The sequence below is a fragment of the Triturus cristatus genome, chromosome 7 (assembly GCF_964204655.1).
Source record: "Triturus cristatus chromosome 7, aTriCri1.1, whole genome shotgun sequence".
NCBI lineage: Eukaryota > Metazoa > Chordata > Amphibia > Caudata > Salamandridae > Triturus > Triturus cristatus.
The window spans coordinates 125,263,437-125,290,818 of NC_140590.1; the positions used below are offsets into that span (position 1 = coordinate 125,263,437).

General features: G+C 40.8%; 1 protein-coding gene and 1 long non-coding RNA gene across 4 annotated transcripts in view; one reads left to right on the forward strand and one right to left on the reverse strand.

Annotated features, from left to right (window-relative positions):
* The window catches only part of LOC146809010 (sialic acid-binding Ig-like lectin 13), a 522,687-nt gene that overhangs the window by 430,763 nt on the left and 64,542 nt on the right, over nucleotides 1–27,382 (forward strand). The gene's annotated exons all lie outside the window — the stretch shown is intronic.
* Nucleotides 1–27,382, reverse strand: part of LOC146809011 (uncharacterized) — a 236,975-nt gene that overhangs the window by 181,451 nt on the left and 28,142 nt on the right. For both annotated transcript variants that reach the window (XR_014966306.1, XR_014966305.1), the window contains exon 2: nucleotides 7,340–7,376. This is a non-coding gene — a long non-coding RNA (uncharacterized LOC146809011). The remainder of the gene's footprint in view (nucleotides 1–7,339; nucleotides 7,377–27,382) is intronic.

A 27,382-nucleotide genomic window follows, 5' to 3' on the forward strand; every position in this document is an offset into this window, starting at 1 on the left:
AGAGTCGAGTGTGGAGTTCGGAGCCCGGAGCAAGCTGTGTGCGTAGTGCGTGGTGCATAGGGGCGGAGCCTCAGGCAGTAGTGGTAGCAGACCGTTTGGCTGGTTGCAGCGACGGCTGGCAGTGTTGTCGGGTTGTGGCGGCTGTGGCGCTGTGTGGAGGAAAAAGCTTGGTGTGGGGGCGGCGGCGGTATAACGCTGTTGGGGCTCCCGTGATCTTTCTGCGGACTTCCGCAGAGGGAGTTGGTGAGTCTTCTGAATTTCTAATTTTTTTGGGCCCCCCAGTAGCTTCTCCTCGTGGTTTTAGTCCCCCACCGCTCTCCCCGGAGACCTATGGAGATCCATGGTGTCTCAAGACTCTAACTTTTATCCACCAGTATAACACCAGCATAACATCAGCCTGCAGCCGCCTCCTCTGGACCGTGTCACTCATGTTGCCTGGTCCGTGGACAGTGGTTAGTGTGGCTGCGCTATCCTGCACTGTATTGAACTGCAGCTGCCAAACCTGCTAGCCCAGCCCAGCCCGGTCTGGCTTGGTTGGCTCCGGCCCTGATCACCCCACTTCTGCCCCGTGCTGCTCTAGTGCTTGATCTGCCTCGCCCGGCTTGGCCCGGTTTCTCTCCTCCCTGCCCCGTCATCCATCCGACATCCCAGCCTACATTTTGACACTGACCTTACTGGCTTCTTGGGACTCTTGTATACACCCCATACACATAATATACCCCTTCGGTTCCATTTTTTATTGAACTAATCGAGGTGGCAGGGCCACAAGGGTCGTAAGGCAGGTTATTGTGGGCAGGAAGGAGGAGGGGGGTGGAAGAAAGGGGGGGTGTCTAAGAAGCAGCGCCTGTAGCCACCAGTCAGGTGAACCCACTGTAAAACCAGTAGAATTGGAACCAGCTTTTCATTGGCAATGCTATCAAATCAAGTAGAGCGATGAGATACAGGAGAACAAGGAAGGTGTTTTCATCACCGAAACAAAAACAATTAAAACAGCTGGCAGTAGTAGCAGAGGGAGCCACAGCGAAGGCTTTTAACCAACCGATGTCCATGTCCCCATCGGACTCGCTGAATCCCTCCCCCCATGGGCGAGACCCTGTTGGTAATAGAGACCGCATTTCTTCGTTGTGCCACAAGACTATGCAACCCCTTTCGATTCTGGAATATTTAAAAAAAAACACCTGGAACAGTCAAGCCCCTCTCCCATCTACACATTTTGGTGGAGCCTAAGGCTAGCAATTTCCAACAAATAATAAAGGCAACCATCCGTACGTCACTAATTAGTAAAACCACACCGTCAGTGGTTACCCCCAGCACTAACCCCAGTGTCAGGTTATCTGAGGACGATTAGAAAATGCCCCCAGCGCTTCCCATGGTAACCTTTTCGGTCACCCAGCAGTCTTCATTTTGTCACTCATCTGCACCCCAGGAATGCCGCATGCTATTTGCTTTAAAAAATCACTCTTGGACTGAAACAACTGAACTAAAATCTAACGCTGTGCTACAGCAATCAGATATTCTCACGTCTATGTCACCACAACAATTTGTGCTCAAGCCCTTTACTCGCACAAAACAACCAACCTTCAAGCTTTGGAACACCTAGTCCCACCGTAATCCAACGGGAAGGTCTCCCCGAAGGAAAATGTCACACCGTTTCTGCTGCAAACGCTCTCAAACGTAGCTGCAACTACAGTAGCAGTCACAGCCACGGCTACAGCTGCAGCCACAGTTTTCACAAAGTCCGAACAAGGAACTGACACAAAAGATCTAAAAGATCAGTCGTTACTGGATCTCTCTTTCTTTCTCAAAGATTCAGATAAATTATCCAACTTGAAATTAGAATCTGATTCACAAGCTGCTCCTCTGTCATCTATGTTAAACATTTGGCCACAACTGTTGCAAACTTTTCAATCTACAGTCACGGCATTAAATTATCATTCTGATAAATTGGTCGTGCAAGTCGACCTTTTGAACACCCTAGCCTTGTTTACAGCAGGTATTGACAATAAGTTAGAGAATCTAAACAATCTAATAATAAGGGCTCAATCATCTTCAAACTTGGTCCAGTCAGTCTGCTGTTGTTCACCCATCATTGACAGACTCTCAGCACTCCCAGCTTTTTTAAACTGTGTTTTAGATGAAGTCAACCAACTATCATTGTTCCTGTTTTCATTATTTATGAATTCATTATGCATTATGATGTATCTTTTATGATCTGTTTTTATGAGATCAAATAAAGAGCTTTGACTCTGGACTCCTGTGACTGACTTGCCCAGTCCTTAGCCGCTCAAATTGATGTAGCTCCCCAGTGTGCTACAGTCTCTGCTGTGGCCTCTCCTGACACCTTGACCATGATATCTAATCAGCTTTGCCTGTTATCCTGGAACATTGAAGGGTTGTCAGCCAAGTTTAATGATCCTGATTGGTTTGTATTTGTCAGAAACTATCATCTGATGTGCCTCCAGGAAACGTGGGAAGAACCAAATAATTTCTTCCTAGAAGGTTATCAAACCATTTGTGTAGCAGCTTTGGCCACTGAGTTAGGGTGGGGCAAAGATTATTCTAATTATCTTTGTTTCCTTGTACCTGTGTTGGGTTATGAAGGACCCTTGTCAGTGGTTACGGCTGTTGCAAGGGCTGAAAGTAACAGACCTATTTCTATACATTGAGCGCTGCTATCTTTGTTCTATCATCCAGGAGGGTGGGGCTGGACAAGATCATTCTGGTGGGGGGCTTCAACTGTCGCTTATGTATGAACCTTTTGGATCCCACTAGCAGTAGGTCCAAGTCTACGCAGACGGAGGTTCTGAGTTAAACACCATTTTAAATAAGTATAATTTGGTTTTTACTTTAGATAAAGTCCTTAGTGCTGTTAATCCCAGCGTTCTACCCATCTTTACGGGCAGAGAGTGCACCTCTTTAATTGATTTTGTTTTGTATCAGCTCCCCTGTTCGCCCCTCATTGATAATTCTAACATTGTGCACAGTGTCGTCAGTGATCATAAACCCCCTATCGCTGGTTATGAGTGGGACAGAGAGTGGCACCAGAAACTCACATGTAACTTAGGGTGTGTTTTCCCACCAATATCGGGGGAGGCATGTCAGATGGTCCCACATTGTGCCTCCTCAGTTCAAAACGTCCCTTGAGTGGTCAATCTTAAGTGCCTTTGAGGGCATCTCACAGAAAGTGCCCATATTACTGAAGGACCCACAAGGCAGGAAAGGTCCTGTGAGACTAAATGGTTTGATAGGAATTGCACCAAGGGCTTATTGAAACTGAAGGTGCCCCAAGAATGGTCCCCAGAGACGAGGTCACTATTTGCGCCTGCCACAGGGTATATAAAATGGAATTTGCTACTTGCAAGGCTAGGCTGAGAGAGAGAGTGTGGGAGGATCAAGCACAAACTTGTGAAGTGGAGGACAGCTCTCTGTACTGGCTGGTAATGACCCGTCCCAGTCTTATTAGTGGCAATGATCCTGTTTTATGCCATCACATAACTGAGGATCAGTGGGTGGCATACTTTGAGGTGATCTATAAAGGCGAGTTAAAAGGGCAATAACTTCACCCAGGGTGCATCCTTTTTAGGACAACCAAATCAAGGGCCCGATTCACAGAAGTAATCGGAGACAAAATCCTAAACTTACTACTTTTGGTATTCACAGAAGGCATTTAGTAGTAGTAAAGTTAGGATTTGTCTTAAGTCTGTCTTAAGTCTGTCTTAAGTTTGTCTTAAGTCTGTCTTAACTCGGTCTTAAGTCTGTCTTAACTCGATCTTCAGTCAAAATTAAGTCATACCTCTACTGATATCTCCTACTCTCAGAGAAGCACAAACAGCCCTGTTGTTTCTTCAATATTTTCCAGGAGTGTTGTTTTTAAAGACTGCAAAGAGAGCAAGAGATTCTATGCTTGATTCATCATGCTGCTAGCCTTTGCCTTTTATCATTTGTTGGTAATTTTAGAATACCTTTATGTAAGTCTAATTTTGATTCTGTAACTTGGGTCTTATCTGTTTTTATGCATCGTATTTATGTTTTTTTTTTTATTGCTACGCAAGTGCTTTTATGGTTATAACATAACCGAATAAAGACTATTTGATATATATTGTAGAAAACATGTGCTATAATTTACTTTTTATTTCTTTGAATTCAAATTATTAATAATGCAAATATATATTTAAAAGGGCTCTAAAAATGACATTAACTGATTATAGTACTTTTAAAATAAATAAAAAGAATATATTAATTTTCTCTCCAAAAATGTATTGTTTATAAAAAATTGATATTGTTTTTTAGAGCATTGTTAAAAAAAGTATAAAATAAATGTTTGAATAAGTAAAAAAGAAAAGACAAATATGTTAAATAAAAGTATACTACATGTACAAATCCAAATGAGTACCATTAGATTTTGTGATATGATATATAAGCCATACTGGGGAAAGGGTTAAACTTTGAGTAATGTTGATTTACTATTCCCACTCCAAAGTAAGCCATGTTAGGAAATTGTCAGACATTTAGGATTGTGTCCACTACCTTCTGTTGCCTGTCTACCTGCTGCCCTCTGTTTGTGTCTCCTCTGCTCATTTCTTGCTCTGTTTTGCCTTTTCTGCTTGTATTTCTGCCCTTTGTTTTGCCTTTCCTGGCTCATTGTTCTGCCCTCTGTTTAGCCTTTTCTGCTAGTTTCTCTGCCCTGTTTGTGCCTCCTCTGCTTGTTTCTTGCTTTGCCTTTTCTGCTCGTTTTTCTGCCCTCTCGGTTTTGCCTTTTCTGCTCGCTCGTTTTTCTGCCCTGTGTTTTGCCTTTTTCTGCTAGTTTCTTCCCACCTTCCCCTAAAGACCTGCTGCAGGGGGGGGCTGGCACAATGGAGACCTCAGACCCAGACACCCCCAGGGGTGACAGTGCCAGGGTCTACATATGCTGATTGATTGATCAATCCCACTCCAATCTAAGCCACTTTTGAGAAAGAGTTGGACTTTGAAGGTTGTAAATTAAGTATTGCCACACTAAAGTAGCAACCTTAATAAAATACATATAACTATATACACTTTAAATGACGTTTTCCGATTGCAATGCACACAACCTTAATAGAAAATGTAATTAATATAATTATTAAAATAAAAAAACACAAAAACCTTAAAAACAATACCATAATTTTACATTATTATACTAATAAATAAATCTAAGAATTAAACTGAAACAAACAGTTTTTTAAATATATAATTGCAATTTGTGTATATATAGATTCACTGAAAAAAACATAGGTTTCATGCCTGATATAGTTAGGAATTAGCATTTAAAAAACCTTAGAAATTCACAGAAAAAACCATGGGTTTTAGGGGTGTTATAGTTAGCTGGACATTTCACTCGTTCAAAACCATTGCAATTCCTCCGATATAGTTAGTTGTACTAACTACATTTTGCAAGCCTGCAATCCACTGCTGATGATGTCACATATTACATCATTCATGACATGGTCAGTGACATCACTGATGACATCTCAAATGACATCACTGATGACATCACTGATGACATCATCCAGTAAATGTGGTTCGGTTCGTTATTTAAATATGTGTTATATATATATAGCAATTTGCATTGAATAATGAGGGAATATATAAATATAAATATCTGGATGGAGGATTTAGTAGCAGTGTGATTGACTGTTTACTTGACTAATTTATAGTGTCTAACTAAATATATTGGATACTGACTAAACTGTGTGAATATCTGTATCACTTTGTCAGTTGTTGTGTAAACTGCTGCACCAGTTGGTTACTAGCTACGTGAAAGTCTATATTAGTTATTGATTAGTTAACTGAGTATTTGTATGGGAGAGTGAATGTGTGTGTGGTTCGGTGGGGTGTGTGTGACTGCCCAAAGATGTGTGAATAGTTGATTCAGAAGGTATCTGAAGTTAAAACTACATGTTATAACAGTTGTTTGGGTGAGTGAATATCTTTATGGGTGTGGTGATGAGCAAATATATGTCTCAATGGTACATGTCCAACAAACTAGAAAAATAAAAGCCAGTGAATGTGTCAGTTGTTGTATATAAATAAGTATACATAAAACTCAGTGATTGTATGAGTGACTGTATGGATAACTGTATACTTGTAATAAGATTTTATAGCACACTAAGTATGAGTTACTATCTATATGAATCGATGAAGTGGTGTTTCTATAAGTGTGTAGCTAAGAAAATGTAAGTATGATCCATTGTTTGCATAAATGAGTAGGATGACTTCATAAGTGTTATGAATTGTGCTGGTGTGTAATGTCGATATAGGTGTATAAGTATATTTGATAGTGTTCTATTGATCTTTGCAAGCATGTATGAGTGAATCTATAGGTAAGTGATTAGATGTGTGTATAGATCTAGGAATCACTGAGTGGGCGTTTAGAAACTTGTATTGGTGTGTCAATGGATTCAAATATGGCACTCTGTATTTTACAGTGAGTGATGAAAGGTTATACTAGTGTATGATGAGATGTATCTGATTGTCACATGGATGATGTCATCAGTGATGTCATTTGAGATGTCATCAGTGATGTCACTGACCATATCATGAATGATGTAATATGTGACATCATCAGCAGTGGATTGCGGGCGCACGAAATGTAGTTAGTACAACTAACTATATCGGAGGAATTTCAATGGTTTTGTATGAGTGAAATGTCCAGCTAACTATAACACCCCTAAAACCTATGGTTTTTCTGTGAATTTCTAAGGTTTTTTAAATGCTAATTCCTAACTATATCATGCATGAAACCTATGGCTTTTTCAGTGAACTTCAAAGGTTTTTTAAATGCTAATTCCTAACTATATCAAGCCTGAAACCTATGTTTTTTTCAGTGAATTTCAAAGGTTTTTTAAATGCTAATTCCTAACTATATCAGGCCTGAAACCTATGTTTTTTCAGTGAATTTCAAAGGTTTTGTAAATGACAATTTTTAATGTATTAATTGTTATACTTTCTCAGAATGAATTACTTTACTTTAAAAACTTTGCAAATAGGCAATACAATTTTAAGTACAGTATTTACAGTTGTTGCAATGGGCAATACAATTTCAAACACAATGCAGCATTGAGCTCAATGTGGATTTCTAGTCAAATGCAATTAGTTACTTTATGGATTACTTTTCTAACCACAGGCCTGGATCCTAGATTCAGTCCTTGGACTTCTCCTGTACACAGTTGAGTAAAAGCGTTTTGGTTACAGTAGTGATTTGTAAGGAATGTTATTGTATTTTAAAAGTTGACAGACATTTTTTCACATAGAATCACCAATGTTATCCTATGGCAGAAAATTCACTTAGCAGGTAAGTAGTGTTGTTAGTTTTTCTTACTCAGTAGTGGTTCCTGGATCCAGCACTGGTGCATCTCCTGTAAAAAGTTGAAAGAATGTGTTTAATTCATACAGATGATTTTTTAGGAATATTTTTGTTTTGTGAAAATAGACACTTAGAAACTTTGCTGCTGAAAACCACAAAATGGATTCCTATGGAAGGAAATACAAGTTACTGGTAAGTACGCTTAGAATTACTTTTCAGGGACAGTGCTGGGCTAAAAGATGCAGCACTGGGTTCTCTCCTGATAACAGGTGAGTAAATCGGAATTCGTAGTTCGGCTGATTTTAGATGAATATTTGTACGTTTCAAAAATCAACACTGACACTTTTCTGCTGAAAACCACACAATGGATTCCTATGGAAGGAAATACAAGTTACTGGTAATTACGCTCAGAATTACTTTTCAGGGCAGTGCTGGGCTAAAAGATGCAGCACTGGGTTCTCTCCTGATAACAGGTGAGTAAATCGGAATTCGTAGTTCGGCTGATTTTAGAGGAATATTTGTACGTTTCAAAAATTGACACAAAGTTTTCTGCTGAAAACCACACAATGGATTCCTATGGAAGGAAATACAAGTTACTGGTAATTACACTTAGAATTACTTTTCAGGGTCAGTGCTGGGCTAAAAGATGCAGCACTGGGTTCTCTCCTGATAACAGGTGAGTAAATCGGAATTCATAGTTCGGCTGATTTTAGAGGAATATTTATACGTTTCAAAAATTGACACTAAGAAACTTTTCTGCTGAAAACCACACAATGGATTCCTATGGAAGGGAATACAAGTTACTGGTAATTACGCTCAGAATTACTTTTCAGGGTCAGTGCTGGACTAAAAGATGCAGCCCTGGGTTCTCTCCTGATAACAGGTGAGTAAATCGGAATTCGTAGTTCGGCTGATTTTAGAGGAATATTTATACGTTTCAAAAATTGACACAAACTTATCTGCTGAAAACCACACAATGGATTCCTATGAAAGGAAATACAAGTTGCTGGTAATTACGCTTAGAATTACTTTTCAGGGTCAGTGCTGGGCTAAAAGATGCAGCACTGGGTTCTCTCCTGATAAAAGGTGAGTAAATCGGAATTCGTAGTTCGGCTGATTTTAGAGGAATATTTGTACGTTTCAAAAATTGACACAAACTTTTCTGCTGAAAACCACACAATGGATTCCTATGGAAGGAAATACAAGTTACTGGTAAGTACGCTTAGAATTACTTTTCAGGGTCAGTGCTGGGCTAAAATATGCAGCACTGGGTTCTCTCCTGATAACAGGTGAGTAAATCGGAATTCATAGTTCGGCTGATTTTAGATGAATATTTGTACGTTTCAAAAATCAACACTGACACTTTTCTGCTGAAAACCACACAATGGATTCCTATGGAAGGAAATGCAAGTTACTGGTAATTACGCTCAGAATTACTTTTCGGGGTCAGTGCTGGGCTAAAAGATGCAGCACTGGGTTCTCTCCTGATAACAGGTGAGTAAATCGGAATTCGTAGTTCGGCTGATTTTAGAGGAATATTTGTACGTTTCAAAAATTCACACAGACTTTTCTGCTGAAAACCACACAATGGATTCCTATGGAAGGAAATACAAGTTACTGGTAAGTACGCTTAGAATTACTTTTCAGGGTCAGTGCTGGGCTAAAAGATGCAGAACTGGGTTCTCTCCCGTTAACAAGTGAGTAAATCGGAATTTGTAGTTTGGCTGATTTTAGAGGAATATTTGTACAATGGTGAAGGATGGGGGCAGGGCCTGAGGTGACGTGTGCAAACACGCCCTGTGGCACGTTTTAAGTTGGGGAATTAATTCCTCTTCAATCCTGCGGTCCCCTGGGGGCCAACTAGCCCACCAGGTACCTCCAGTATGCGCCAGGGAGCTGCGTTGCAGAGAGGTGTTCAGAGGCCAAGCCCCTTTTTACAACACTCTGCAACGCAGCTCTGTGGCGCTTACTGGAGGTACCTGGTGGGCTAGTTGGCCCCTAGGGGACCTCTGGATTGAAGAGGAATGAATTCCCAAACTTGAAACATGCCACAGGGCGTGTTTGCACACATATCACCTCAGGCCCCGCCCTCTACCTTCACCACTGAGCAAACGCGCCCCATGGTGCATTTTAAGTTGGGGGATTAAGTCCCCTTGAATCCTGAGGTCCCCTGGCGGCCAATTAGCCCACCAGGTACCTCCAGTAAGCGCCACGGAGCTGCGTTGCAGAGAGGTGTAAAAAGTGGCGTGGCCTCATTACACCTCTGTGCAACGCAGCCCCCTGGCGCATACTGGAGGTTCCTGGTGGGCTAGTTGGCCCCCAGGGATCCCCAGTATTCAAGGGCAATTAGTTCCCCGTCTGCAAACGCGCCAGGGGGCGCGTTTGCAGGGTGGTACAAGGAGGGGGCGTGTCCTCCGGCACGATCCCGTTTTTTTATTTTTTAAGAAGGTAGGCTGTGTAGCCACCCTTCTTTTTCTAATTTATTGGGGACCCCATCCCCCAAGGCCTACCCCCATTTTAAAAAAAAAAATCAAAAAATCGGGAAGGGGGCCATAATTTACCCCGGGGACCCCTTCCCCCGGGACATGGCCCTTTTTTTGTTTCTTTTTTTTTGAGGAGGGGGGCCGCATGGCCCCCCTCCCGGGCCACTACTAGCCCCAATCTCCCCACGGTGCCAGATGGCTCCCCGTGTCCTGCGGGAGCCGGCATTGCTTTTCCACATGGGGAGCAGCTAACATGCTGCTTCCCCTGTGGAAAAGCAATCTGCTTTCCTATTTGGAAGAGAGAGCAGGTTTCCTGCTCTCTCTTCCAAATAGGAAAGCAGTTTGCAATGACAGGGTGGGAGCCGCGAGGCTCCTGCCCTGTCATTGCAAACTACAGTGTCCCGGGGGTGGGCACCCCGGGACACTGCAGGAGCCGGTCCTGAGGGGTGGCAGTCCCCAGGGCCTAGACCAGGCTCCAGGAGGGGGGCCGCGCGGCCCCTTTCCCACATTTTGAAGAAGCCCCGGGAGGTGGCGGTCCCTGGGGCTGGGGGAGCCTGAGAGCCCCCCGCCCCATTATAATAAACCCCGGGGGTGGTGGCCCCCGGGGCTGGGGGGGCCTGAGAGCCTCCACACCCAATATTACTAAGCCCCGGGGGTGGCGGTCCCTGGGGCAGTATGGGGGGGATTGGGACCCCCCACACACTGTTTTTTGAAAATGCCCCCGGGATTTGACCCCCCCCCCCGGGAGACCGCACATTTTGCCGATTTGGAAAAAAAAATGCTTTTTTTGGCCTTGGGGGTCCTTGTGGGTCAGGGTGTTTCTACCCTGCCCCTTTTCATGTTTTTCACGTTTTTTTTTTTAGGTTTCTTGTGCCTCGGTTCTACTCGGTTCTACTCAGGCACAAGTTGGCTGCCAACACTTCCTGATCTGAACTAAGGACTACCTCTTTGCCAAATTTGGTGTAATTCCGTTCAGCAGTTCGGGCTGTAGCTGCGGCTAAAGGTCCTATGGGAAATTGCATGGGGAAAATGCGTTGTGGGACCCCCCTTTTTTCTCAGCCCCCGCTTGACGAATCACTGTGATAGGAGCGGACCGGAGCTGGCCAAAAGTTTTGAAAATTTTGCGAAGATTCGTCAAGCGCCGCCAAAGTTATTCCAAATAGAATGTTGTGGATTTCCTATGGAAAATAGGTCCTAACTATATCTATATACATATATATATATTCACTGAAAAAACCATAGGTTTCAGGGACGTTATAGTTACAAATTAGGATTTAAAAAACCTTTCAAATTCACTGAAAAAAACGTAGGTTTCAAGGACTTTATAGTTAGTTGGACATTTCACTCATACAAAACCATAGAAATTCTGCTGTTATAGTTAATTGAGCTAACTATAACTCACGCCCCCGCAATGCACTGCTGATGATGTCACATATTACATCATTCATGACATGGTCAGTGACATCACTGATGACATCTCAAATGACATCACTGATGGCATCATCCAGTGGATGTGTTTTTCTCTAAAATTAAAATATATATTATATACCAAGCTGTATTGAAGAATGAGTGGATGTATAAGTGTCTGCATGGATGATTTAGTAGGTGTGTGACTCACTGTTTAAGTCAGTGATTAAATGTGTCTTACTGAATACATAGGTTAATGACTAAACTGTGTGAATGTCTGTGTCAGTCTGTCTGATGTTGTATAACCTGCTGCATTAGTTGGTCTGTAGCTCCACGGGTGTCTATATGGGTAATTGATTAGTTGCCTGAGTAATTGTATGGGAGATTGAGTGTGTGTGTGGTTGGATGGGGGGTGCGTGACTCTCTGCATAGATGTATGAATGGTTGATTGACTGGGTGTATGACTTTAAGAGTGCATGTGGAAACAGTTGTATTGGTGAGTGAGTGTGTGTATATTGTGTTGGTGAGTGAATGGATATCTCAGTGAGTGAATGGATGTCTCAGTGGTAGATGTCCAAGTAAGTAAAAAACTAAAAGGCAGTGTATGTTAGAGTTGGAGTATATAAATGACTATATGTGAGAGTTAGTGATTGTGAGAGTGGCTGTATGGATGAGTGTATACTTGTAATAGTGATTATGTAAGAGAGTAAGTATACGTTAGTATCTGTGTTACTAAATGAGGTGGTGTGTGTATAACTGTGTAGGTGAGTAAATGGAACTGTGGTTGATTATTTGCATGACTGACTAGGATGAGTGCATGACTGACTAGGATGAGTGGTGGTGTGTGAGTGTCTGTATAGGTGTATGAGTGCATATGATAGTGTTGTATTGATCAGTGACTACATGTATGAATGGTTGTATGGGTAAATGAGTGAATGTGTGTGTAGACCTAGGAATCAGTGAGTGCATTTGTAGTAACTGGTATTGGTGTGTCGATGGTTTTGAAAACGTTAGTCTGTATTTTACAGGGGGTGTATCAAAGGTTATATTAGGGTGTGAGGAGGTGCATCAGATTTTCACGTGGATGATGTCATCAGTGATGTCATTTGAGATGTCATCAGTGATGTCATCAGTGATGTCACTGACCATGTTATGAATAATGTAATATGTGACGTCATCAGCAGTGCATTGCGGAGGCGCGAGTTATAGTTAGCTCAACTAACTTTAACAGCGGAGTTTCTATGGTTTTGTATGAATGAAATGTCCAACTAACTATAACCCTGAAACCTATGTTTTTCAGTGAATTTCAAAGGTTTTTTAAATGCTAATTTCTAACTATATCCTCACTGAAAACTACTATTAATAATAATAGCGGATACTTGTGTAAGTGACTAGTCCATTTCATCAGTATATGACTAGTAACTGGAATAATTACAGTGCTGCAAACAGAGTGCATGGTGAATTTATAAGTGCTTACGTATTGCCTGGATGGGTGATTGGAGAAGTGCATCGGACTCACAGGAGGATTCCTACACTGCATGGGTAATAACTTCGTATTTAGAGGAGTGTATTAATAGTATATAGGTGGTTAAAGATCTGCATGGATATTGTACAGAATATTGTAGCTGTACTTGTATTAGTAATTAAGCCATTCCATAAGTATGTGACTAGTAACTAGATGATTATAGTGCTGTAAAGAGAGTGCATAGTGTATTTATAAGTGCTTGGGTATTAGTGGACAGATTGCATTAGTATATAGTACTGGCTGGGTGACTGGAGATGAGTATGGGGAATGACAGTGTCTTTGATAGACTGCAAGGGTAGTACCTGGGTGAATTAATCTTACCTGTTTTCAAGTAGATATCAAATTAATAGTAAATTATATTCACTTATTTTTTTAATGCAAATTTAAAATATTTTAAACTTTAGTAAGAAGGTCTGTAAAAAAGAAAACAAATCTGTTATTACATATAATTTTATAGTTTTTGCAACACAACATAAGTATAGAATTACATCACATATTCAATTTGCCTTTTTTTGCTGTCTTCAGATTGTATTGAATTTCACCATAAACAGTGATTTCAATGTTAATCATCAGATGACAGCGGGCAGAAAAATACAATCTATAAGATTATTTAAACAAAACATATTTCTCTTCAAAATACCTACAACAAACGCAGCTTGGTATTTACATTTTCACAAATGAACATCCTTAATAACATAGTATATAATACAAAGATCAAATATATGACCACCTTCTTTCGAACACAATTTTCCAAATGCAATATGAAAGAACAGAATCAATAATTGAATCCGTAATTACCAACATCTTCCCAACTGGCCGAATGATGTTTCTGAAAATATTTCCATTAAGTATATCGAAAATAAGTTTTTGAATTCATATACACACCTTCCCAATAGGCCGAATAATGTTTCTGAAAACATTTGCAATGAGGATATCCAAGATAGACTTCTAAAATCATATTCACATGCTTCCAATAGGGAGAATGATGTATCTAAAATCATTTGTAGTGGAAATATCTAAAATATAGTCAGTAATTCATGTTGATATGTTCTCATAATTTTGGCATAAAAAATATTAAATATGAATTCTGTAATTCATTAGGCAACCGAAATGTATTCTCTAAATGTGCATCATTACATAGTGTCTATCCTTTATTGCATTTTAAATATACAATATAGTGTCCAGTTGTTGAAGTAATTCTATCGTGGAAAACAATAGCCACTGTTTTAAAAGTTCTTCCTGAAATTGAAACTTGACCTGCCACAATTTTTTTTATTTTGGTTTACAATTTTGTTCCATCTGCTCTACAACGTTGCAGCATTAAAATAATATACTGTCCACATCTTTGTATAAATAATGTTGACAAGATTTCTGATTTGCACTGAGTACATTCCATATGTTCATTAGCTGATTTTACTAAATCGTTGAAAGACACTGTTTTCAAATCTGGCATTGTCAAATATATGAATCGTTCAGTGTCTATTTTAGTAGTAGATGAAAATGAACAGCTGTCACATGTATGAACCCATCTGTAACGTAGTCCAAACAGATTTTCAATTTGTATACCTTCATCTTCTAATACTGCAAGCATAAAAATAAGAAATTCCTGAGCATCTTGCTGTACATTCTGTGTAAATTGTGAAGATCCAGAACATATATCCAGAAGATTCCGCACATCAGAAGCAGTATGGATTTTCGTTTTATCAGTTTTCAACTTCTCAAAAATATAATGTAACAAAGAACAAAATCTTTTTTTTCAATTTTCCATAATTGCATGCTGTAGATTTTCTAAAACAAAACACAATGTTGACGATTACATTAGCATAGCAGTAGATACCTGAACTATTTTCAAACTGATATCCTACAATATTAGCAACCGTGTTCCCTTCTATTTTCTTTCCAGACTCATCATTCTTTTCAATTCTTTAGTTTCTTTGCAACCTCAGTAAAATCTTTAACATATTTTCATTTTGGATGTATTAAACGTTTTTCATAAATAGGATATTCACCTAAGCTAGGAGCATAGAGTCTTCTTAACCTATTGTAACCTATTGTAATCTACGCCATGAGACTCTTCGGAGTGATATGTTTTGTGCTATAAAAATGCCTCTGACTTGACTTTTACACAATTTACATCTGCACTAATCTTTTCTTCATCAAAATCAATCAAATACAATCCGGATAACGTTCTTACTCGAGAAAATGCAACATATGCCATAGCCTCCTTAAACATTGAACTTCCAATATTTACCAAAGCACTGTCTACACTTAAACCTTGAGATTTATGAATAGTCACTGCATATGCTAAACAAACAGGAAACTGTTTTCTATGAACATGCAAATCTTTTACAAGCAAGAAACAAACAGAACAGCGTCCAATCTGTTTCACCTCTTCAATCTGATCAAATGTAATCTTCAAAAATTCTATTCCATCTCTATTTGCTTAACTAACAAAGTCAGCAACTTTCCCCAATGCTCCATTTACTGATCCTTTCTCAACGTCTAAATTACACTGTAATATTACCCGGCAGTTTAGAGATACATATACGGTCTTTTCCAAACCAGCAGTCTTAGATATTGATTTTTCCAAAGAGTCTAACTTTAACTGCAATTTCTCTGACAAAAGAATAGTTACTCCTTCATGTTCTATATTATCAAAAGCTACCATTTTCATTATCCGTTCATTCTCCAGTTTCAACAGTTCTTCATTGAATGTAGAGCATTCTTTCAGTGTTGGCATAAGGCAAATTATAGATTTCTTTTCTGCAATTCTTCGGTAGATTGTTTCAGCTGCAATATTTTCTTTTGGAAACAAGTTTCTTAGTAGCTTACTTTCTAAAGCATTTTTCCATCCTTTGTTAAGACACCTATTCTAATATTTTGAAGAATATTTCCATAATCTTCATCTTTTGCTTGTCGCATGTTCTTGATAAGTTCCTTATATTCAAAATAACTCCAAATGTTCAGATTTTCAATACTTCCCAAAGATTTTTTAGTGTCTTCATGAAGAAGGGTTTTAAAAACTGGTTGGCCTTACACAGGTATGAGTTGTAGTAGATCACCAAATACAATTACATGTTTTCGTCCAAATAAAACATCGCAATTTGTTTTTAAAATCTGCTGCATCCTCAAATGTACAAACGCATTAAGTTTGGGACCATGCTTACTTCAGCAATTACCAGAAGTTTCATTTTCTTCAGTACTCTTGAAACTTCTAAACAAGCTTCTCCCGATAGCTTGTGGTATTCCATCTTATTTTCATGTTCTACTGGTAACATAAGTAGATAATGTAATGTAATCCCTTTAATGTTGTGTGCTGCTAACCCAGTTGGAGCACTTACAAGACAAGAAAATTGTGAATCTGTTGTTTTGTGTAGATAACTTGACAAACATTTAATCAAGAAACTTTTCCCCATTCCAGCTTGTCCACTGATGTACATAAGAATAGGTCTAAATGATGTACATTGGCAATCTTTTTTTCATGCAGTAATCTGTTGTATCTGTTGTGTAATTTGGTGATATATTTATTTCTGTTCAGTATTCAAACGTTCCTCCAAATTTTCTACATCATTATCCTCGTGTTGTGCTTGCTGCATCACCGTTTCCACTTTGCTCATTGCTTTTGCTGCTTCATTTTCAAGTATGGCTTCTCCTAGTGGATCTTGACTTTGTGGAGCAGAACTCTGACTATCTTGAGAACTATCTCAAGCAATTTCAGCTGCAATAGTTCTTTCTTGATTAATCTCTTTGTTCAACATTTGTAGATAATTTGGAAAAAATGTACATTCAATGCTATCTTTACATGCATTGAAAGAATCTTCATAGCAGTCAAAATCTCCAAGTAATTCCATTTCAGTCCGCCATAGTTTGAAGAGTTACAGAAGAGCTAAATAGAACAACTCTGTTTTATCTGGAGTATCACAACTTAATTTCATGTGATTAATCAAATTTCCTTTGTCATGCTTTACCAAACATCCTTCAGATCTAATTAAGCGTATTTTCCTTCATTTATTTTTTCTGTAACATTTTTTTTAAAACTATAATGTTGTAGTATTTTATATAGACATATGTTTTCCAGGTATGGACTTCTATTTGGATAGTACGTGTCCAACATATTTGTTTTCAGAATATCTGTACTTTCCGGTTCATTCAGTGCCAAGTATTCAATTTCTTGTACAGATTTAAAAACTCGATTTCGTGTTGCAGCAAGACCTAGACTTATCCAGATGATTCCTCTTGACTTTGAATATAAACTTGCAGATGTCAATCGATCTGAACATACATACGATCCAATTTCTCGATGTGAAAGCATCTTCAAGCTGAAGCTGTACAATTTTTTGCTAAGTGTCTTCTCCTGTGAAATTTCCTCCCACATGTCTTTTAATTCTGTCTTCTCAGATTTCGTAATATATGACGTGACATAGCGAGCAACAGCAATTGAGTTATCTGCAACATATTGTATGTCCATATTTGCATTCCACATCTTCAAAATCACGGGACTGTAATCATTAATGCACTTTGATTCTTCTGTTCTTTTTATATTATAAGTATTTTTTGGTGATTTTCGATTGATAGTATGCCTCATTGCTGACATAAAAAACTGTTCACTCTTCCTTTGGAAATTACTGGACGTGGAAAGCCAAATCGACATTTTGTGTAAAATTTATCCTTTGACTTATTTTTCCGTCAGCAATATTTTCCAAATCGATGACTCTGAAACCAAAAAACATGCTGTCTTAAGATATTTTCTCCTCCTGTTTTCGGAATTGCACAGGTAACATACTCTTCACTAAAAGATAAAACAGTCTCATCCGAATCAGTTCCAAATTTCAGTGCATTTTTGATCCATAAAAGCATATGTATATGAGGAGCACCTCTAGTTTGGTATTCTTTTCTCCCAAAAAAATCAATAACTTCGCCAATAGGTGGATTTTTTTTATTACTGATGAAAGACATCATAACTTCAAATCTATGATTAAATCAGACATTTACAGGGTCTAGGGAACACAGTTCTCCAGGTGTCTTCAATTATATATTTTCTATATTTGAATTTGCTTCTCGTAGAAAATCCAGTAAATCATCCCATGCGTACTCAGCACAGTTAAGTGTAACAAACCCCGTAGAGGTTCCTAAGTTTCTTAACATACATTGTAGTTCCCCATGACGTCGATACCAATATTCATTAGTGCCACATTGACATGCCATCAAATTAATTAACTGTGATTCTAAATGTTTGTCTCTTTCTTCAACTTTGTCCATAAATTCATTTGCAGAAACATGTGAAAGATGCGTTCCAGTTTTTAATATATGGTTGACTGCATATGAAAGTGCAGACAGATCACTCTCAAATAAAAGATGAAACAAATATGGAATACACTGACGAAATCTTGGTTCTTCTGAGTACAGTCATAAAGTACGATATTCTAAAGCTGGAATCTGAACTGGTTGTTCATCATATCATCCACCTTTTCCAGTAGGGAACAGCTGTGGAAAACAATGAGCTTCCAAAGTTTTTTCCCACACACTCATGGGAATTCCTTTTTCTTTTTTCATCTGGAACAATTCAATAGTATCTCCTATCAGTTTTTTTTAATGTAGAGGGTATATAGTATAATGTTCATGAATGTCTTCTTTTCCGGAATACTCCACTTTTTCTATTTGTCCACTTGAAAGATGTGTTTCATCTTCTAAAGTTATTTCTTCTTCTTCTAAATTTACACTTTTATAGTAAATATTGTTTTGCACCAGATATAAAGTAACCTTTTGGACTTTCGTGACATCTACTAACTCTTGCCATATTTTCCGAATCTTTGTGGGTACACCATTAACAAGAATGACTACAGGTTCAGTATGCTCTCTTTCGACACCAACAGTTTCAAAATCTTTCTTAAAATCTAAAGGTAAATACACAACTCTTCCTTTTAAACCTCTTTGTAGATCTGTTGCAGGCAGCTTACCTGTTTTAGGCTCTATACGAATTATAGCCTGAAAGGGTGTACAGATTTTATAAGGATGACCTCATATGTATTTAAATCTTTAAGTTCAAGAGGTATAGCTACTAATTCTAAGTCATTATGGACAGCTCTAACTGGCATTTTGTTTTCTTCTAAATTATTATAACAATATTTACAAATACATTGTACAGTACCTAACTCAAAACGACCTCCCACAAACAGATAAGCAGCAAATTCTTTCCATTTATCATTGTTTTCATTTCCACTTTTTAAAAACACATCTACATTCCTAGGTTGAATTTTATAATGAGTACGTCGACAACAAATACAAACATAGTTGGGATTTTCAACAGAAACTACATTAAACTTTGTTATTTCTTTTTCAAACTTCACATCAGTACTATCTTCCATCTCTTGTTCAACAGCTACACTTATCAAACTCTCACTTTCTCTACACTCCTCTTGAACAGCAAAGAAACGTAACTCTATATCATCACAATTTTTTTTACATCCAACACTGAACCATGCAAAAGAGCTATATTAATTTCATTTAGACATAATGCAGGACTTTTCACGTAGTATAATCTTCTAACTAACTTTTGTATTTCGGAATGATGTACTGCTAACATTCTTAAACGATGAAAACGACTTTGACACACTTTCCTAGAAAGACAAGCCAGAGAATGACCTTGCAACCCTGTATTTTTTCTCACTTTGCAAGGATCCAGTCCTTGTGATATCTTAATCTTCTGTTTCACAGTTTTTCTTCCATATTCTCTTAAGTAAAATACCAATAGATTGTTGACGTACACTACAAATACTACCACAATCCCATGTAAACACTGGAGCCTGGGTACGTCTCCCTTGAACTTCCTCAGTTATTACTTGTTCAACATTTCTAGGAACTATCTTTTTCAATTGGACAACCATTTTTCACTTCATAGCAACGACCACAGTTATCAACTGCATATAGTAATCTATTTTGTTGAAAATAACTTTCTCCATTAAAAAAAGGTTCTGCCCTAGAAGTATGCTTCCATTCCCCGGAAAATATTTTACAAAAATTAGTTCTATTTATAATTCTTTTTCTTTTACATTTGTCCTTCATACGCTGCATTATTGTGTTTAAAGTCTTCAATCTTTTTAAAATTAAGATTAACAATTTTCTTAGAATCTCCTTTTTTTGTCTGTAAAATGCTGATCTCCTTTTATATATTTTACATTTTTTTTAGTACATTTTGAAGTACTCTTCTTTTATAGATTCTTTTTTGAATTTCTGAAAATTGTTTCTTCCTGCTTCTAACATAATTCTTTTTCCGATAATCCAATTTTCCACTTTTTTGTAACTGTTTCTTTTCCTTTTGTTTCACTGTCCTTGTTGTATCTGTCTGTTCTTTATTTTTTAATTTGGAAACAGTTTTTGCAAGTTTTTAAAAAAAATCTTTACTTCTCTTACAAGAACACTTTTTCTTTAAAGATCCATGTTGTAGTTGATCTAATTCCTCTTTTCCTTTTTTTTAATAAACCTCTTTTCTTTGTTCTCTTTTTCTTTGCTCTTTTCTTGTCATTTTTACTCTTTCTTAATAATTATGCAAAATATCTGTAAAATAAGAAAAGTTTTGAAAACAATTTAATATAATTAAAATAATTATATATAAATCTTCACATGTATATCTATACAAATACATACAAAGAAACTAGATCAATAATTTCATCAATGGAACAGTGCTACCTGCATAATTGTAGTAGTCTATGAGTAGTGTGAAAGATACTGGAGCACAGCATTTGTAGTACACATGTAATTGTGGAACTGCATGGTTACAACCTGTATCATTCCATGAATACATGGCTAGTGACTAAAAGATTACAATACTACAGGGAGAGTGCCTGAGTGCATTTATAAGTGCTTAGGTATTGGTGGAGTGATAGAATAAGTAGATACTGCTGGATGGGTGACTGGAGAAGTGCATAGGACTGACAGTAGGACTCCTATACTGCATAGGTACTAACTGGATATTTAGAGAAGTGTACCAATACTATGTAGCTGGTTAAAGGTCTGCATGGATAGTGCACAGAATATTGTAGGTCTACTTGTGTTAGTGGCTAGGCCATTCCATAAGTACATAACTAGTAACTGGAATTATTACAGTGCTGCACACAGAGTGCATGGTGAATTTATAAGTGCTTAGGCATTGCAGAGTAATAGGGTAAGTAGATAGTGCTGGATGGAGGATTGGAGAAGTGTATGACACTGACAGCAGTATTGCTAAACTACATGGTACGCAGAGGGACACCTGTGGGTCAGCTAGCAGAGGAACGGCTGCGGGCCAAATACTATAGTAAAAAGTACGGGCCGTCGCCTTGCAAAGAGATAGCTACGACCGGTAATGTCAGAAGAGGGAGCATGAAGGGAATATCTCGCAGAGAGAACTGTGGTAAATTTCCAGTATTGGCTTGCAGGCGAAGAGCTGCGAGCCGAACAATGGTTTACAGAGGGAGAGCTGCGAGCTGGCGGGCTGGCTCATAGAGGAAGACCTGCGAGCCGACTGACTGGCTCATAGAGGGAGAGCTACAGCCCGTGGGCTCGCAGAAGGAGAGCTGTGGGCCGGCTCACACAGGAAGAGCTGCAAGCCAACAGCTATTTGGAAAGTTGCAGGCCGTCGGCTTGCAAATCGTAAGTGCGGGACGGTGATGTGGGGAGAGAAAGCATGATGGGGGTATCTCATAGACACAGACCTGCGGCAGAGCTACAACTGCGGGCCCAACGACTCACAGACAAAGAGTTGCGAGCCGACTGGTGGTTCCCAGAGGGAGAGTTGCGAGCCGGCGGGCTGGCTCGTAGAGGAAGAGCTGCAAGCCCACCAATGGTTTGCAGACAGAGAGCTGCGGGCCGGCTGCGGGCCAGCTGGCACGTAGAGAAAGAGCTGCAAGACGATTGACTGACTCGTACAGGGAGAACTGCAGCTCATCGGGTCACAGAGGGAGAGCTGCAGGTGAACTGGTATAGGGATAGCTGTGGGACGGTAATGTGGCGAAAGGGATCATGAAGGGGGTATCTCGCAGAGAGACAGAGCTGCGGTATATTTCCAGTGTTGGCTTGCAGAGGTACATCTGTGGGTTGGCTCGCAAAGCAAGAGCTGAGAGCCAAACAATGGTTTGCAGAGGTAGAGCTGCTGGCCGGCGGGCTGGCTAGTAGAGGAAATGCTTCGAGACGACTAGCTGGCTCGTAGAGGAACAGCTGCGGCCCGTCGGCTCGAAGAGGAAGAGCTGAGGCTGGCTCGCACAGGAACAGCTGTGGACTGACTGCTATAAGGAAAAATGCGGCCCATCGGCTTGCAAAGGCATATGTGCGGGACACTAATGAGATAGGGAACGTGAAGGGGCTTTCTCGTAGAGTGACAGCTGCGGTATATTTCCAGTGTTGTCTTGCAGATGTACAACTGCAGTCTGCCTCACAGAGAAAGAGCTGTGAGCCTACCAGTGGTTTGCAGAGGGAGACCTATGGGCCAGCGGGCTGGCTCATAGAGGCAGTGGCGTAGCTAGAGCTTGTGGCGCCCGGGGCTATCCCTCAGATTGCCGCCCCTGGGGAGGGGGGGGGGGGGGGCGGTGCTGGGGAAAGAGGACGGCAAGCACTTGAAAAAGGTCCGAGAGACACATTGTATCGCCGCTAATAGTTACCTCAATCATGCAAGTTACATGCACATACATGACACGGTCCAAGGCTACACAGTTGAATACACCGTTGACCAGCAGTACAAAGGAGAACACAAATACTGCATTATCTAGCTGGGGGCTGAGAAAAACCGCATGTGACATCCATCAGAGAGCTGCGTGAACGATTACCTGGTAATCACCTCAGCACAATGCAAACATGCACATACATGATGACACTGTTCGGGGATCCGTCATCTACAGCTGACATTAAATGACCAAACATCATGGTCCCCCCATTAAACCAGTGGGGACGTGCACAAACGTGATGTGCTCTGGGGACCCAAAACCAACTTAACAGTGTCGAAGCCTGTGATTCTTTATCTTTCAGAAACAGCAAATTAATTATTCACAGGGCATGACTACCTGTGTGCCCTTAGAACTAAACTCAGCACAAAGGGGTCAGTCAGCTCCACAACCTTGCCAACACAGACCAGATACAAAGCCCGCTCTGATGGCTCAAAGACAACAACCAGGGGTCGCGCCCTGCCATTACTTCTAAGCAGCAGCAACCAACTCCCTGGGAATCAAAAGACATGTGCTCCTGGGACCCAAAGCCAGCTTGTAATAGTGCATTTCTCCTTCAGAGCAGCCTCAGCACACACATGGTGCACAGCCTGCCCAGGGGGCCCAAAGCTAAAATACAGGGAGGGGCGACACATTATCATCACAATCCTTAAACAAAGCTTTAGGGGCCATGGGAACATGTTCAACCCTATCCAAGGCCCGGGACCAACTGATCCGGCGCTGCGGCACTCCGTGAATAATCAGAAGAAACAAGAAACATTACATTTTTCTGCAATTTTGTTTTCAGATTACTTTCATGGTAACCAACAGTGTTAAAAGTCCGCAAAAACAATAAAATCATAATAATGTGTCTAGTATGGAACGGCAAGGCTTTGTAACACACTACACTGTAACACATCTTCAGCTGCCTCCCAGACCCGAATGTAGGCATGGCAGAACCAAGGTCTGGAGAAAAATAGCCACTTAAAAGAAGTTTGGATACGAAGTAAGTTATGTGTGCATTTACGCATGTGTGTTTCAGTATGTCCACGGCTCAATCATTGGAGAGTAGTAGCTAGCTACTACTGGTATTGATCTACTCACAGACATCCGGGAATAAAGCCCTTCATCAGATCCCTTGCGCATTTCAAAAAAGTCAGAACCTTAGTAGTACACAGACCTGGATGCGCCTAGACAACTGCTGACTGACTGGAGCAATCACACTGGCAACCTGTGATCACAACTGGAGCTCTCGCAACCTAGGCCCTGGTGCCCTGGGATCAGAGAATACCAGGTTCTTCTCTTGTATCTTGTATCTCAATCTTTTGTGTTCCTTTTCTCTCACAAGCCAAAACTCTTAAGGTAAATAGCTCACACACCATTCAACTCTCTCTAGAACTTTAGGCTCTACAGATGAATGCATTATTTAGGAAGAGAGAGTAGAAAGGCTTGCCTGTGCATGCAGGTAAATGTATCAATGAGAGAATGGAAGCAGAGAGGTCAGTTTATCCCTGCTGTTTCCTGAGGAGAATTACAAGAAGACATCAACATCAGGGCAGGGTACAGACTGACATTTACCCAGAGACAGGTGCAATAGCCCACATGTCTAACTGGCGCTAACAGCACAGCCACCACTTGCTCAGATGAAGACTTATTCCACACTCAGCGCTTATAGTACAAGTATCACTCATATGTCACAGATAGCAAAAGTACTACTTACGTGCCACAGTGACCACAGCTATCATCACATGTCAAAGGCAGCTGATTAGTACCATTCATCTGATCAATCCCTTGCTCTTCTCCGCAGACAGCTATGTCAGCCCTCTTGGACTCAAAGTGAAGTTTGGCTGGTGGGGCATCTGACTTCCCCATTGTAGATGCCAATGCATATGTGGCGGCGTGACAGTGGTGTCCCCAGTCGAGGCCTTCACATCTGGCTGTCCTGACTGAATGCATCACGAGTGCAGATCATACATATAGGAGGGGGGAGAGGGGGTAGCCCCCAACTAGTCCGCAGAATGTCAGGCAGCATGCTGGGTGGCTGGACGCAGATTCAGGAGGCTGAGTTCCACAGTTAAGCACCCCGTTGAGCGTAATTGTGAGTGAATGCAGGGCTCGCCGTGAAGTGCATTCTGGAACTATCTGAGGTGATTTAACACCGTCATCTGCCAGGCAAAGCCTGGATCTTACAAGGTAAGCTGTGCTTGCTGTGCCTTCTGGAAAGTCTCCGCCTCATGTAGGCGACGCAGGAAAAGCCAGAGGGTGTCGCAACGATGAATGTCTCATGGGCATTTGATGTCCCATTAGGTGTCTGTGCGGGCCAGCTATCCCTACAGTTGCTACCTCAATAGGGCCCTGTGATGTTCAAGCACCTCGGGGCTGTCTCCCGATGGTTATGTGTAGGGAGTTCCCTCTCTGTCACCGGGCAGCACAAGCGATGAAGTGGAGCCGATGGGACCCCGTCCAATTGGAGAGGGGGGTGCAGTCCTGCCAAGAATCACGCATCATGGGTTAGACTAACGCATTTCAGTGTGGTACTCCGCATTACCGCACTGAAATGCTTTGTCACGCATATCTGTGTTGTGGTTTAGCTGTCACTGATAGCGCCAAGGCAACTGGTAGCGTGCCGTGGCATGCTCTGATCACGCTGTGTTCCTGCAGGCTTCGGCTCTCGCGCTGTAAGCTAAGGCAGTGCTGTCAGGGGCACACTATAATGCGCTGCTGGTAGTCCGGGAAAAGTACTTTTCGTTTCTGCTAGCCGAGCCTGAACTTGCTGCTTTCGATCGCAGGAGGGGGCGTAATTTAAACTGAAAAGACAGAAGAAAAACTGTAATCAATCTAACAATCTTTCTTCTGCTTTGAGACTCGCACCTAAAGGTCGAAGGCAATTGCCACCCACCTTCAATACTCATTGCCTAAGTCTAGTTGCATCACGTACTCTATGTAGGCACAATGGCAGTCGCCTGTCAGGTTACCATTGTGACAAATAAGCCTCCCTACAATACTTGTTGACCCCAGTAGCATGTTGCACTAAGGAAGAGAAGAAGCTGCTTCCTATAAACACGTCACGTCAGGCCATGCTTTTTCAAGATTGAGTCATAGCTGCCAAGGTTTCAGATTGCTTATGTGTGACACTTTCAAAATGTCAGTGTGATTATGAGTGACATTGAGTGACTATGAGTGACACCGTCGCACGAGCAAAATCAAGCAATGAAAACGGGGAAAACAAATAAATATCATCCTCCTTTCTCCGTGCGCATGTTTCCCTCTCTTGCTCTGAGTTGAAGAAAAATAAGTGCTGGCCTGGCCCCCAAAAATAAGTGTTGGTGGGCCCCCTCCAGCATTGGCTTTGGGTATCTGAGGAATATAATGCTGACATAGTGTATTGAAACTTATTGCTATGTTCAATTGTTTCGTACTCTAATTCTTAAGTACTGTATCAGCTGACATAAACCTAAGGGAAGAAGGAAAGTAATTACAAAGTAATTACAACTGAAAAACGTGTCACCCATCCGAGGGGAGGTGTAGCATCACTTGTTTAGCTCCTGAGTTAAAAGAGAGGATTAACCAAGAAGGTCAGAGATTCATTACCACCACATTTGACACCTACAACAAACACTCACCATCCCACTCCACCAAGCACTTGCCTTGACACTCATAATTACCTTAACAAACACAACTGTACAGCACCAAAAAACACACACACACACACACACGCGCACACACATGCACTAAAATCATGAGGGAAGCTTGCACTGCTGAATCTATGTGTGGGGAGTTGAAAGTTTTTACCCATTTATGTGTTCTTTGCTGCAGCTGGTGCCATTATTGAGATCTGTAAACTCTTCCATAGTGCACAACTGCAGGGTCTCTTAACTAGACTTTGAACTGTTCCATGATGGTGCCACGAGTGGCCAAAATAGCATTTTGTTGACCTCTAGTTCAATACGGAAAAGCTGCACAATACAGAGTTAGAAACTTTCAAAAACAAAACGTTGGTTAACAACATCAGCCTTTTTTTTCATCTGTGTTCGAGTTATTCATTTCTTTACTGCTTCTTCTGTATACCTTTCATCCCTAATTCTTTCTCCCTTTTTGTTTCAATCTTTCTCTTTCTTTCCTAACTCCACTGCGCCCTTCCGTCCCTTATGCCCTTCTTTCACATCCTTCCTTTCTTCATCGTTTTCATTATTTACAGTACACGGTTTTCACAATGATATGTAATTGTTCATTAGTTTCACACCTTATTGCACCTATTGAAAAACAGTCCTGTGAGGCCAGTCCTGTGGTTTGTGATTAGCGCACTGTTTTATATGAATTACGTGGCAAATACTTTAAGTGCTCTGCTCATGCACAGACTCTGAGAGCCAGAGCCGCTGCCGGCTTGGCTCTGGTTAAGCTCTCCCTCTTATTTTGTTCCCGCACTCACCCCAAGCTCCACTTGCACCAAGGAGCCGTCAGAGTTTCCGGAGACTCTCTCTCTCCACGTCTGCGGTAGTGGGGAAACTGATTCATCTAAAATCTTGCTGGATTGACAAAATGAAATAAATGCAGCAGCTCACCTCAACTCATGCACTACGTGAAGATAACCATCAGCACACTGGCAAAGGGGCATAAAGCAGGAGGGACGCAGCCCACGGCACCGCTGCCTGCTCGAAGACCAGAGTTCCAGAGAGGGTCATCGCGCAGTGTCTGTCACCTAGTTTGGAGTGACGTTCATGGCACAGGAAAAATCAGAGACCTGCCGCCCCGTGACCCAATAAACTCTGTTGTGACAAGTAGAAAAGGTGTCGGATCCACATGAGCAGCTGATCTCCACGACCAGCCTATGCAAGTGAGACCCCGTTTTTCTGTGCTAGCTTTTTGAGTCACTCATGCCACGAAGATAGACAGGCCTGCTCACTCCGTGACTGCTGATCGGGGCTAGCCGGCACTCGCGGTCTCCCCTCTGTTGATGCCTGTGTCTCAGGTA